The following is a 12,726-nucleotide window of genomic DNA, read 5'->3' on the forward strand; positions in this document are numbered from 1 at the left end:
TAAAATTTCAAGAAGTGTTCTCCCCTAACTGTGCACCGTTGCTACAGTTCGTCGTTTCTAAGCACGCCGTGATGATCGGGTGTGATGGATCCTTACGTTCACATACAACGGGTGTAAGACAGTTTTACACAGCAAAACACTTAGGGTTAACTTGACGAGCCTAGCATGTGTATAGACATGACCTCGGAACACAGAAGACCGAAAGGTCGAGCATGAGTCGTATAGAAGATACGATCAACATGAAGATGTTCACCGACGTTGACTAGTTCGTCTCACGTGATGATCGGACACGGCCTAGTTGACTTGGATCATGTAATCGCTTAGATGACTAGAGGGATGTCTATCTAAGTGGGAGTTCATAAGATGAACTTAATTATCCTGAACATAGTCAAAAGGATTTTGCAAATTATGTCGTAGCTCACGCTATAGTTCTACTGTTTAGATATGTTCCTAGAAAAAAAATTAGTTGAAAGTTGATAGTAGCAATTATGCGGACTAGTTCCGTAGACTGAGGATTGTCCTCATTGCTTCTTAGAAGGCTTATGTCCTTAATGCACCGCTCAGTGTGCTGAACCTCGAACGTTGTCTGTGGATGTTGAGAACATCTGACATACACATTTTGATAACTACGTGATAGTTCAGTTAAACGGTTTAGAGTTGAGGCACCATAGACGTGTTTTTTGAAACGTCGCAAAACATATGAGATGTTTTGAGGGCTGAAATTGGGATTTCAAGCTCGTGCCCACGTCAAGAGGTATAAGACCTCCGACGATTTTCTTAGCCTGCAAACTAAGGAGAAAAGCTCAATTGTTGAGCTTGTGCTCAGATTGTCTGAGTACAACAATCATTTGAATCGAGTGGGAGTTAATCTTCCAGATAAGATAGTGATGTTTCTCCGAAGTCATTACCACCAAGCTGCTAGAGCTTCGTGATGAACTATAATATATCAGGGACATATATGATGATCCTTGAGATATTCGCGATGTTTGACACCACGAAAGTAGAAATCAAGAAGGAGCATCAATTGTTGATGGTCAGTGAAACCACTAGTTTAAAGAAGGGCAAGGGAACAAAGGGATGCTTCATGAAACGGCAAATCAGCTGCTGCTCTAGTGAAGAAACCCAAGGTTGAACCCAAACCCGATACTAAGTGCTTCTGTAATAAGGGGAACAACCACTGGAGCAGAATTACCCTAGATACTTGGTAGATTAGAAGGCTGGCAAGGTCGATAGAAGTATATCGGATATACATTATGTTAATGTGTACTTTACTAGTACTCCTAGTAGCGCCAGGGTATTAGATACCGGTTCGGTTGCTAAGTGTTAGTAACTCGAAATAAAAGCTACGGAATAAACGGAGATTAGCTAAAGGTGAGCTGACGATATGTGTTGGAAGTGTTTCCAATGTTGATATGATCAAGCATCGCACGCTCCTTCTACCATCGAGATTGGTGTTTGTGTTGAGCATAGACATGATTGGATTATGTCTATCGCAATACGGTTATTCATTTAAGGAGAATAATGGTTACTCTGTTTATTTGAATAATACCTTCAATGGTCTTACACCTAAAATGAATGGTTTATTGAATCTCGATCGTAGTGATACACATGTTCATGCCAAAAGATAGTAATGATAGTACCACCTACTTGTGGCACTGCCACTTAAGTCATATCGGTATAAAACGCATGAAGAAGCTCCATGTTGATGGATCTTTGGACTCACTCAATTTTGAAAAGTTTGAGACATGCGAACCATGTCTATTGGTGTATATGCATGAAGAACCTCCATGCAAATGGACCGTTTGGACTCACTTGATCTTGAATCACTTGAGACATGCAAATCATACCACATGGGCAAGATGACTGAAAGCCTCGGTTTCAATAAAATGGAACCAGAGAGCAACTTGCTGGAAGTAATACATTTGATGTGTGCAGTCCAATGAGTGCTGAGGCATGTAGTGGATATCGTTATGTTCTTGCTTCACAGATGATTTGAGTAGATGTAGTGTATATTTACTTGATGAATCATGAGTCTGAATTATTGAAAGGTTCAAGTAATTTCAGGGTGAAGTTGAAAGATCGTCGTGACAAGAGGATAAAAGATCTATGATATGATCATAGGGATGAATATCTGAATTACGAGTTTGGCACAGAATTAAGACATTGTGGAAATTATTTCACAACTGATACAGCCTGGAACACCATAGTGTGATGGTGTGTCCGAACATCATAACTGCACCCTATTGGATATGATGCATACCATGATGTCTCTTATCGAATTACCACAATAGTTTATGGGTTAGGCATTAGAGACAACCACATTCACTTTAAATAGGGCACCACGTAATTCCGATGAGATGACACCGTATGAACTATGGTTTAGAGAAACCTAAGCTGTCATTTCTTAAAAGTTTGGGGCTGCGACGCTTATGTGGAAAAGTTTCAGGCCGATAAGCTCGAACCCAAAGCGGATAAATGCATCTTCATAGGACAACCCAAAAACAGTTGGGTATACCTCCTGTCTCAGATCCGAAAGCAATAAGGGATTGTTTCTAGAATCGGGTCCTTTCTCGAGGAAAAGTTTCTCTCGAAAGAATTGAGTGGGAGGATGGTGGAGACTTGATGAGGTTATTGAACCGTCACTTCAACTAGTGTATAGCAGGGCACAAAGAGTTGTTCCTGTGGCACCTACACCAATTGAAGTGGAAGCTTATGATATTGATCATGAGATTTCGGATCAAGTCACTCCCAAACCTCGTGGGATGACAAGGATGCGTACTACTTCAGAGTGGTGCGTAATCCTGTCTTGGAAGTCATGTTGCTAGACAACAATGAACCTACGAGCTATGGAGAAGCGATGGTGGGCCCGGATTCCGATAAATGGCTCGAGGCCATATAATCCGAGAGAGGATCCATATATGAAAACAAAGTGTAGACTTTGGAAGAACTACTTGATGGTCGTAAGGCTGTTAGGTACATATGGATTTTAAAAGGAAGACGGACAATGATGGTAAATGTCACCATTAAGAAAGCTCGACTTGTCGTTAAGATGTTTTCCGACAAGTTCAAGGAGTTGACTACGGTGAGACTTTCTCACTCGTAGCGATGCTAAGAGTCTGTTGGAATTATATTAGCGATTACTGCATTATTTATGAAATCTTGCAGATAGGATGTCAAAACATTGTTTCCTCGACGATTTTCTTGAGGAAAGGTTGCATGTGATACAACCGGAAGGTTTTGTCAATCCTGAAAGATGCTAATAAGTATGCAAAGCTCCAGCAATCCTTCTGAGGACTGGAGTAAGCATCTCGGAGTTGGAATGTATGCTTTGATGAGATGATCAAAGATTTTGGGTTTATACAAAGTTTATGAGAAACTTGTATTTCCAAAGAAGTGAGTGGGAGCACTATAGAATTTCTGATGAGTATATGTTTTAACATATTGTTGATCGGAAATGACGTAGAATTTCTGGAAAGCATATAGGGTTGTTTGGAAAGTGTTTTCAATGGAAAACCTGGATTAAGCTATTTGAGCATTGAGCATCAAGATCTATAAGGATAGATCAAAACGCTTAATGGTACTTTCAAATGAGCACATACCTTGACATGATCTTGAAGGTGTTCAAGATGGATCAGTCAAAGAAGGAGTTCTTGCCTGAGTTGTAAGGTATGAAGTTAAGACTTAAAGCTCGACCACGGCAGAATAGAGAGAAAGGACGAAGGTCATCCCCTATGCTTAAGACATAGGCTCTACAGTATGCTATGCTGTGTACCGCACCTGAAGTGTGCCTTGCCATGAGTCAGTCAAGGGGTACAATAGTGATCCATGAATGGATCACAGGACAGCGGTCAAAGTTATCCTTAGTAACTAGTGGACTAAGGAAGTTTCTCGGTTATGGAGGTGGTAAAAAGAGTTCGTCGTAAAGGGTTACGTCGATGCAAGCTTAATACCTATCCGGATAGCTCTGAGTAGAGATACCGGATGCATATAATGGAGCAACAATTTAGAATAGCTCCAAGTAGAACAGTTATTTGGGTTAGCTCCAAATAGAGCGTGATAGCTGCATCTAGGAGATGACATAGAGATTTGTAAAGCACACACGGATCTGAAAGGTTCAGACCCGTTGACTAAAACCTCTCTCACAAGCAACATGATCAAACCTAAAACTCATTGAGTGTTAATCACATAGTGATGTGAACTAGACTAATGACTCTAGTAAACTCTTGGGTGTTAGTCACATGGCGATGTGACCTGTGAGTGTTAATCACATGGCGATGTGAACTAGATTATTGACTCTAGTGCAAGTGGGAGACTGTTGGAAATATGCCCTAGAGGCAATAATAAATTGATTATTATTATATTTCCTTGTTCATGATAATCATTTATTATCCATGCTATAATTGTATTGATGGGAAACTCAGATACATGTGTGGATACATAGACAACACCATGTCCCTAGTGAGCCTCTAGTTGACTAGCTCGTTGATCAATAGATGGTTACGGTTTCCTGACCATGGACATTGGATGTCATTGATAACGGGGTCACATCATTAGGAGAATGATGTGATGGACAAGACCCAATCCTAAGCATAGCACTAGATCGTGTAGTTCGTATGCTAAAGCTTTTCTAATGTCAAGTATCATTTCCTTAGACCATGAGATTGTGCAACTCCCGGATACCGTAGGAGTGCTTTGGGTGTATCAAACGTCACAACGTAACTGGGTGGCTATAAAGGTACACTACGGGTATCTCCGAAAGTGTCTGTTGGGTTGGCACGAATCGAGACTGGGATTTGTCACTCCGTGTAAACGGAGAGGTATCTCTGGGCCCACTCGATAGGACATCATCATAATGTGCACAATGTGATCAAGGAGTTGATCACGGGATGATGTGTTACGGAACGAGTAAAGAGACTTGCCGGTAACGAGATTGAACAAGGTATCGGTATACCGACGATCGAATCTCGGGCAAGTACAATACCGCTAGACAAAGGGAATTGTATACGGGATTGATTAAGTCCTTGACATCGTGGTTCATCCGATGAGATCATTGTGGAACATGTGGGAGCCAACATGGGTATCCAGATCCCGCTGTTGGTTATTGACCGGAAAACGTCTCGGTCATGTCTGCATGTCTCCCGAACCCGTAGGGTCTACACACTTAAGGTTCGATGACGCTAGGGTTATAAAGGAAGTTTGTATGTGGTTACCGAATGTTGTTCGGAGTCCCGGATGAGATCCCGGACGTCACGAGGAGTTCCGGAATGGTCAGGAGGTAAAGATTTATATATGGGAAGTCCTGTTTTGGTCACCGGAAGAGTTGCGGGGTTTATCGGTAATGTACCGGGACCACCGGGAGGGTCCCGGGGGTCCACCAAGTGGGGCCACCAGTCCCGGAGGCTTGTGTGGGCTAAGAGTGGTGAGGGACCAGCCCCTTAGTGGGCTGGTGCGCCTCCCATAAGGGCCCATGGCGCCTAAGAGGTGGGAAGGGGGCAAACCCTAAAGGGGATGGGCCTTAGGGCCCATCTGGTGGCGCCTCCCTCCCCTCTCCCCTCTTGGCCGCCACCCTTGTCCCCATCTAGGGCTGCCGCCCCCCCTAGGGGTGGGAACCCTAGAGGGGGCGCAGCCCCTTCCCTTCCCCATATAAATAGAGGCCTAGGGCTGCCCCAAAACACAGGTGATTCGATCTCTCGTTGGTGCAGCCCTGCATCTCTCTCTCCCTCCTCTTCTGTGGTGCTTGGAGAAGCCCAGCAGGATTGCCACGCTCCTCCATCACCACCACGCCGTTGTGCTGCTGCTGGATGGAGTCTTCCTCAACCTCTCCCTCTCTCCTTGCTGGATCAAGGCTTGGGAGACGTCACCGGGCTGTACGTGTGTTGAACGCGGAGGTGCCGTGCGTTCGGCACTTGGTCATCGGTGATTTGAATCACGACGAGTACGACTCCATCAACCCCGTTCACTTGAACACTTCCGCTTAGCGATCTACAAGGGTATGTAGATGCACTCTCCTTCCCCTCGTTGCTAGTCTCTCCATAGATAGATCTTGGTGACACGTAGGAAAATTTTAAATTTCTGCTACGTTCCCCAACAGAATGTGGGAAGTATTTAGCCTTAAGAATCGAGAACCAAAGCGAGTCAGCCCCACTAGTTAAAATTTTCCACCACCACTTGATAAGCAAACAAATGTTCATCACCCGAGTATTAATAATACCTAACCCCCCACGGTTTTTAGGCTTACACATATGCTGCCACTTGACCAGCCTATATTTCCGTTTGTTATCCGCGGAATACCAGTAGAAGGCTCCCCTATGTTTGTCGAAGCCAGCATGCACGCCATCCGTAAGAAGATAGAAGCCCATAAGAAACATGGGGAGAGAGGATAAGCAGGAGTTAATTAAAGCAACTTTGCCAGCATTGGTATTATATCTGCCTCTCCAAGGGAGCACCCTGTTCCCCACTTTAGCGACCGCCGGAGCGAAATCTTTAGCATGGAGCACGCCAGGAGAGATAGGAAGGCCTAGATATTTAAAGGGAAAGGAACCCAAAGAACAGTTCAGAAGCCTGGCAACCCGCAAGGCTTCCGCCTCATCCACACCCGTCACCAGGACCTCACTTTTAGCAAAATTAATCTTAAGACCTGAAACAGCTTCGAAACACAACAGGATGAATTTAAGATTGGCAATGCAGGTGTCATCCAGCTCCACCAAGATAATTGTATCATCCGCATATTGCAAGTGGGAAACACCCTCCGGAAGTAAATGAGAGACCACAGGAGCAATGTGCCCACAATGGGCCGCCCTGGAAAGCATGCACGAGAAGGCGTCGGCCACAAAATTAAAAAGAACAGGGGAAGCAGGATCCCCTTGGCGAAGGCCCCTACCATTGGCGAAGAAATTGCTAACAAAACCATTAACCGAAACGGCAGTATGGCCACCCGAGACCAACTGCATGATACGATGAACATAAGCACCGTCGAAACCTTTAGCAAGAAGGACCTGCTTGAGGAAGGGCCAGCTAACGGAGTCATAGGCTTTCTCAAAGTCTAGCTTAAGGATAACCGCTTTAGCTCACCGAGCGTGAAGATCGTGAACAATCTCATGAAGGGATAGGATACCATCAAGGATGAAACGCCCTTTGATGAAAGCAGATTGATAAGGACTAATAACTCTATGAGCAACCGGCGACAAACGATTCGCAAAGCCTTTAGCCGGGAATTTGGCGAAGTTGTTAATCAAAGCAATAGGTCGGAATTGGGAAATAACATCAGCACCCTTAACCTTGGGGATCAGGGTTATCACTGCATAGTTCAGGCGGGAGATATCGATAGTACCAAGACAAAAGCCTTGGATAACATTACAAACAAGCTGTTTCAACTAGGGCCAGAATTTCCGAAAGAAAGGAATAGAGAAGCCGTCTGGCCCAGAAGCAGCATTAGGATTGGCAGTGTTAACAACATCCCAAATTTCCTGATCAGAAAGAGGGATCATCAAAGAGGCATTCTCCTCGGGTGAGATTTTAAGACCTAAGTTCCAAAGGGAGGGAGAAATGGAGAAGCCCGATGGAGGTTTAGCCCCCAACAAAGAAGAGAAGAAATCCACCACATGAACCATAATAACAGACTGCTCCGAAGATCGCACACCATTAATGAGCAGGCTATTAATACCACATCGTCTACGCCTGCCGTTCGCGATCGCAAAGAAATACGTCGTAGGGGAGTCGCCTTTTAGAGTCCAGTTTAGAGTACCCCGTTGACGCCAATAAATCTCAGCCTGATGGTGTAACTGTATTAAAGCAGCCTCCAGATTATAACGAACCGCCCAACCATCGTCAGAGAGCCCAATAGAATCAGCCGCGCGATCCAGCGACAAGATCTGTCTTCGAGGAAAGATTTGGTGCGACGATCCTCCGCCGCACGATTACGAGACCATAGAGAAAGGGAGATCTTCGCCGCAACCATATCGACAAAGCCATCCACATCCAACCAGGAGGCGTCAAATTGAAATCTAGCCAGAGGCCTGAGGCTAATGGAACCATCGTCAAGAATTAAGGGGGTATGATCGGAACGATAATGCATTTGGTGTAAAGAGAGGCCCTAGGGAACAAGGAATCCCACCTGGGACAAAGGAAGACTCTGTCAAGCACTGATCTAATAGGGATTGACTGATGATTGGACCAGGTATAACGAGCTCCCCCCCCCCCCCGAGGCAGCTCACGAATAGCATTGGCACTAATGAAGTCGTTAAAGGCATTAGCCAGCGGCCAGGAGAAGTTATCATTACTTTTGTCATTAGGGCACCGCAGAAGGTTAAAGTCTCCCCCGATAACCATCGGTAAATTACAAGCATCGATCTTCAACGAAAGTTCATTAAGAAATAAAGGCGACAAGGAATGGTCCGCAGGCCCATAGACGACGATAAACTCACAAAGAGTATTCTGAGCTTTATGAGAGAGAACAACACTGGCCCAAAAGATCCCATGATCAAAAGCAACAAAATCAAAAATATCTTTATTGGAGCCTATCAAGATCCCGCCAGAGTGCACCGAAGCAGGTAAAAAGTTCCAATTAAATCTGTCCATGCCCACAATAGCAGAAAAGTCATTAGGGGAGAAGGATTCCTTGAAGGTTTCTACCAGCCCCACAAAGTCAATAGAGTTAGAATGAACCAGATCTTTAAGTTGGTCATGGTGCCCCCTAGCACCGAACCCCCTAATATTCTAGAATAACGCCCTCATTTATAAGAAAGATTCTTGATTCGAAGGCTCGACCTGGAAGGGGCCACGCAGGGTTTAGCACGCTTATTGGTGCCCCTTTTAGACAAGTTGGATTGGGGCTGGCCACTACCAGCGCCCGCGTCCACGACCGGACCACTACTAGAAGCCCCTACCTGAGAGGCAACGGCCTCTTTGGCTTTGGCAATGGCAGCCTGAGCCATCTCGTTAGCCCGAATAATAGCAAGAAGAGAACTAGGAGAACCAACAGACGAATCAACCACCACCCCCACATCTGACATAATATTTAAAAGATGATCATCCGAAAGAGAAGGTAGAACCAACCGAACCGGAGAAGCAACAACAGAGGGAACGGGAGATGTACCTGGGGGAGGGAGATCCTTCGCCGCAGCCCGCTTTTCAGCCCGCTCCAGGACAGAAACACCCGAATTCGCCACCCGCCTTCCTTTGCGAGCCGTGGACATAGGGGATCGAATCGCAGGCGACCGCGCAGCAGGAGAGCCAACATGGGGACCCAAACGGGACATAGATCCCAAATCTTGATCAAGACGCCGACAAACCCCCGTCATGGAGTGCTTCGAGCCCGACGAGTTTCGGCACTTAGCCGAGAATTTGCGCACTGAGGATTTCTTCTTCCGGAGGGACTGGGATTCCACCACATCGCGAGCCGGGGAGGCCGGAAGATCTTCAATTCCCGATCGAGTGGGGGAGAGCGGGCGGACAGGAAGATTGGAGCAAGCACCAAAAACGGGGGTAGCAGAGCAGGGCGGGAACTTCGACATATCAGCACCAGCAGCAGGGACATTGGGAGCAGCAGACGGGATCACCGAATCATCACGAGGAGCAACACTGGAGGGAGCTTGGGATTGAAACAACTCACGTTCAGAATCTGCTAAACCATCCCATTTAGATTGGGTGAAGCGAAGGTTAGACCCATGGCTCTGATAAGGGCCACCCAGAGATCCATCCCCCTCCTTATCATGCTTGTCCGATGGGTTAGAAGGGGGAGGAGGGGAAGGTGGAGTCTGAAAAGCAGCCGCCCCCTCCACCCGCACCCGAAGCTTAATACCATTGGGAGAAGGGAAGATATCAATCGAGCCATGAACCCGTTCAGGATCCACACACCAAACCTTCATCCTAGCAGGGCCAACCTTGTTCAGAGAGTCTTCATCCACCTCGATGGGCTTCCCAATCAGAACCCCGAAAGACATGAGAAAAGCAGACGAACGGAGACCAGCAGGCAAATCGTCAATCAAAACCCAGACTTGAGAGAGAGGACCAACTGCCGTACCACTGCAAGAAGCCGCTTTGACAGAAACCACCAATTGATTGAGGGGCAAGGTGAAGCTAGTGCATGAGGCAATCATCCGCAAACATTCTTTGGAGGGAAACACCACAGAGAACTCAAATTCAGATATCCGCACAACTTGACAGTCCCATCCAGCCTCATCCAAAATGCGAAGCCCTTCTAGAAGAATTTGGGGCGAAATCTTTTGATCCTTGACTGTAACAATCGCAGCATTAGACAGAGCAGGTGCCACCTCTCGGACAGGCAGGTCACCGTCGAAGGCGAAAAAGGCGCAACCGGGGAGGCCCGAGCCGAACTGGATGACCGCGGGAGGTTTCTGCCTAGCCATGCAGTTGACCGTGAGGTGACCATCAAAGCGACAAATCAGGCAAAAGGGAGGGTTGGTGCAGCGAGACTGGAAATGGCCAGGCCTGTGACAAGTGAAGCAGGTGAGCGCCGAGGGGTTGTTATGAGAAGCAGAGGACGGGCGGGATTGCGGAAGCGATGGAGGAGGAGGAAGGATCCCATCCCCCATCCTCGGAAAAGGGGGCGCCCCAGAGGCCGGACCGGGCGGCCGACGCGCCGGCCCCGCGAAGGACCGAGGCGGCGGACGAGCACCAGCACCAACCCCAACCGAGCGAGGAGGAGGAGGGCGCGACGGAGCAGATGGACCTCGGCCCACTCCCGGAACAGGAAGGGAGGCAGAAGACGAAGAAACACCACCGCCAGAGGCCACCGCCGCCTCCCATGGGTCCAGCACCGGAGAGAGAGAATGGCCAGATCCAGAGCCCTACGGGCCGGATCCGGGCACACCAACCCTCTCCGAGCGCTGCGACCACTCCGGACCCGAAGCCCGAGCCTCGCGGTCACGAGCCACCTGCTCGCGCGCCGCCTGTTCCGCCTCCAACTTGGAACGGAGCGAAGCCTCGAGCTCCAGATCCACCGCGGAGGAAGGGGAGTCCTCACGGCGTCGCTTGCTGCCCGAGAGCGCCTCGCAGGAAGAGCCCCGCGACTTGTCCATGGATAGCACCACAGCAAAAGGAAGGAGGAGGGGTGGAGGTGGGGAGGATCTAATGAGGCGACGAATGGGAAGACGGTGACGGCGCAGATCGGAAGCGGAAGCCGGAAACCCTAGCAAAGGGGAGGAAGAGCCGTGGGGGATCCATAAATAGCCCGCCCGAGCCGTGCCCACCTGGGCCCGACTCGCCACATGGGCCAAAGAAGGTTGAGGAGCAGGAACCCGGACGATGGGCCCAACTGGGCCGGACGGGACCACAGGGGGGAAATCTGCCACCGACGAAAGAGGGGGAGGAGAGGCAGGCCCACTGGGCAACGGCAAACCGCAAGGCCCATCAAGCCCACCCGAGGGGACGTCCCGCGGCCCGATGGCCACCGCGGAGAAATGGAGATCTAGGTTACACGAAGCCACCAGCGACCCCGCCGTCGCCGCCGCCGGCGACGAGGCCGCCGCAGAGGCTGCAGGAGAGGGGGATGGGAGGCCACCAAGCTCCCCATCAGGCGCACTGCCCAGGACAACGAGATCAGGTGACGCAACAGCAAACTCACCAGACTTACGCCGCCGCCGAGAGATCCGAATCCAGCCATCGACCGACGAAGACGTGGCCACCGACCGGCCCCGGCCACCAGGAGCGAACTTGCGGGGACGAGGAGCGGCGGAAGGTACCACCACCCCCCCCCCCCAGCACAAGGCACGGGACCACAGAGGGAAGGGACCGACGACCGCGAATCCTCCTCATCAGACGCAAGGGCCCAGAAACGAGATCCGAGCACCGGCAGCGGAGAAGACAGAGGGGAGAACCCCACCCGCGGGGAGCCAGGGGAGGGAAGAGAGAGAGCACCTGCAAGCGGAGAGGGGGATGACCGGGCACCGGCCAGCAGGTCAGGGCAGGGAGCGGGACGGCTAGGGCAAGGAGGGGAGGAGGGGGAGGAGGCGAGGAAGGAGGGAGGGAGGGGATCCATGGTTCGCTTCCTGGTGCACAACACTGATCTGATTGCCTCCCAATCCTTCCTTGTTTGGTCAGTCAAGAAAGAAAAATGATTGGGAGGGGCCAAACAAGAAACCAAATCTAGTTTTAATTTAATAATTTTCTGGCCCCTCCCAATCATTTTTCTTTCTTGACTGACCAAACAAGGAACCTAATATAATTTCAAGTAATTTATTATTGATCCCTGCTTGTTAGCATTCGCATGTTTTCTCCCTGACAAAAAAACAATCTTTTTACACTAGCATATACTATCATAATTTTCTCAAACAATAATAATACCTAGACTCCTAGAGCACCTACACGACAAAATCACCACGAATGTCTCGCACTCAGCAATGTGGCGAAAGAATAATCCCAATATTCCGCCTTAGTGAAACGTGTCGCATTTGCTGAAACATAGAGCAGACTCTATTTTTTCCAAACAATATTCTAGTAGCTTTTATTTCCGCCTTAGTGTACACTAATCATTTTCTGATAATGAAATAGTATCTAATTAATCTCAGCACTGTATGAAGACAAGTAGACAAGTTCTAGCCAACAGCTTGGCTCAAAATAAAAGCTACTCCCACCGTTCCTAAATATAAGTCTTTTTTTTAGAGATTTCAATATGAACTATATATAGAGCAAAATGAGTAAATCTACACTTTAAATTGCGTCTATATACACCCATATGTAGTTCATATTGAAATCTTTAAAAAGACT

The sequence above is a fragment of the Triticum urartu genome, chromosome 3A (assembly GCF_056163025.1).
Source record: "Triticum urartu cultivar PI428250 chromosome 3A, HENAU_Tu73, whole genome shotgun sequence".
In the NCBI taxonomy this organism is placed as follows: domain Eukaryota; kingdom Viridiplantae; phylum Streptophyta; class Magnoliopsida; order Poales; family Poaceae; genus Triticum; species Triticum urartu.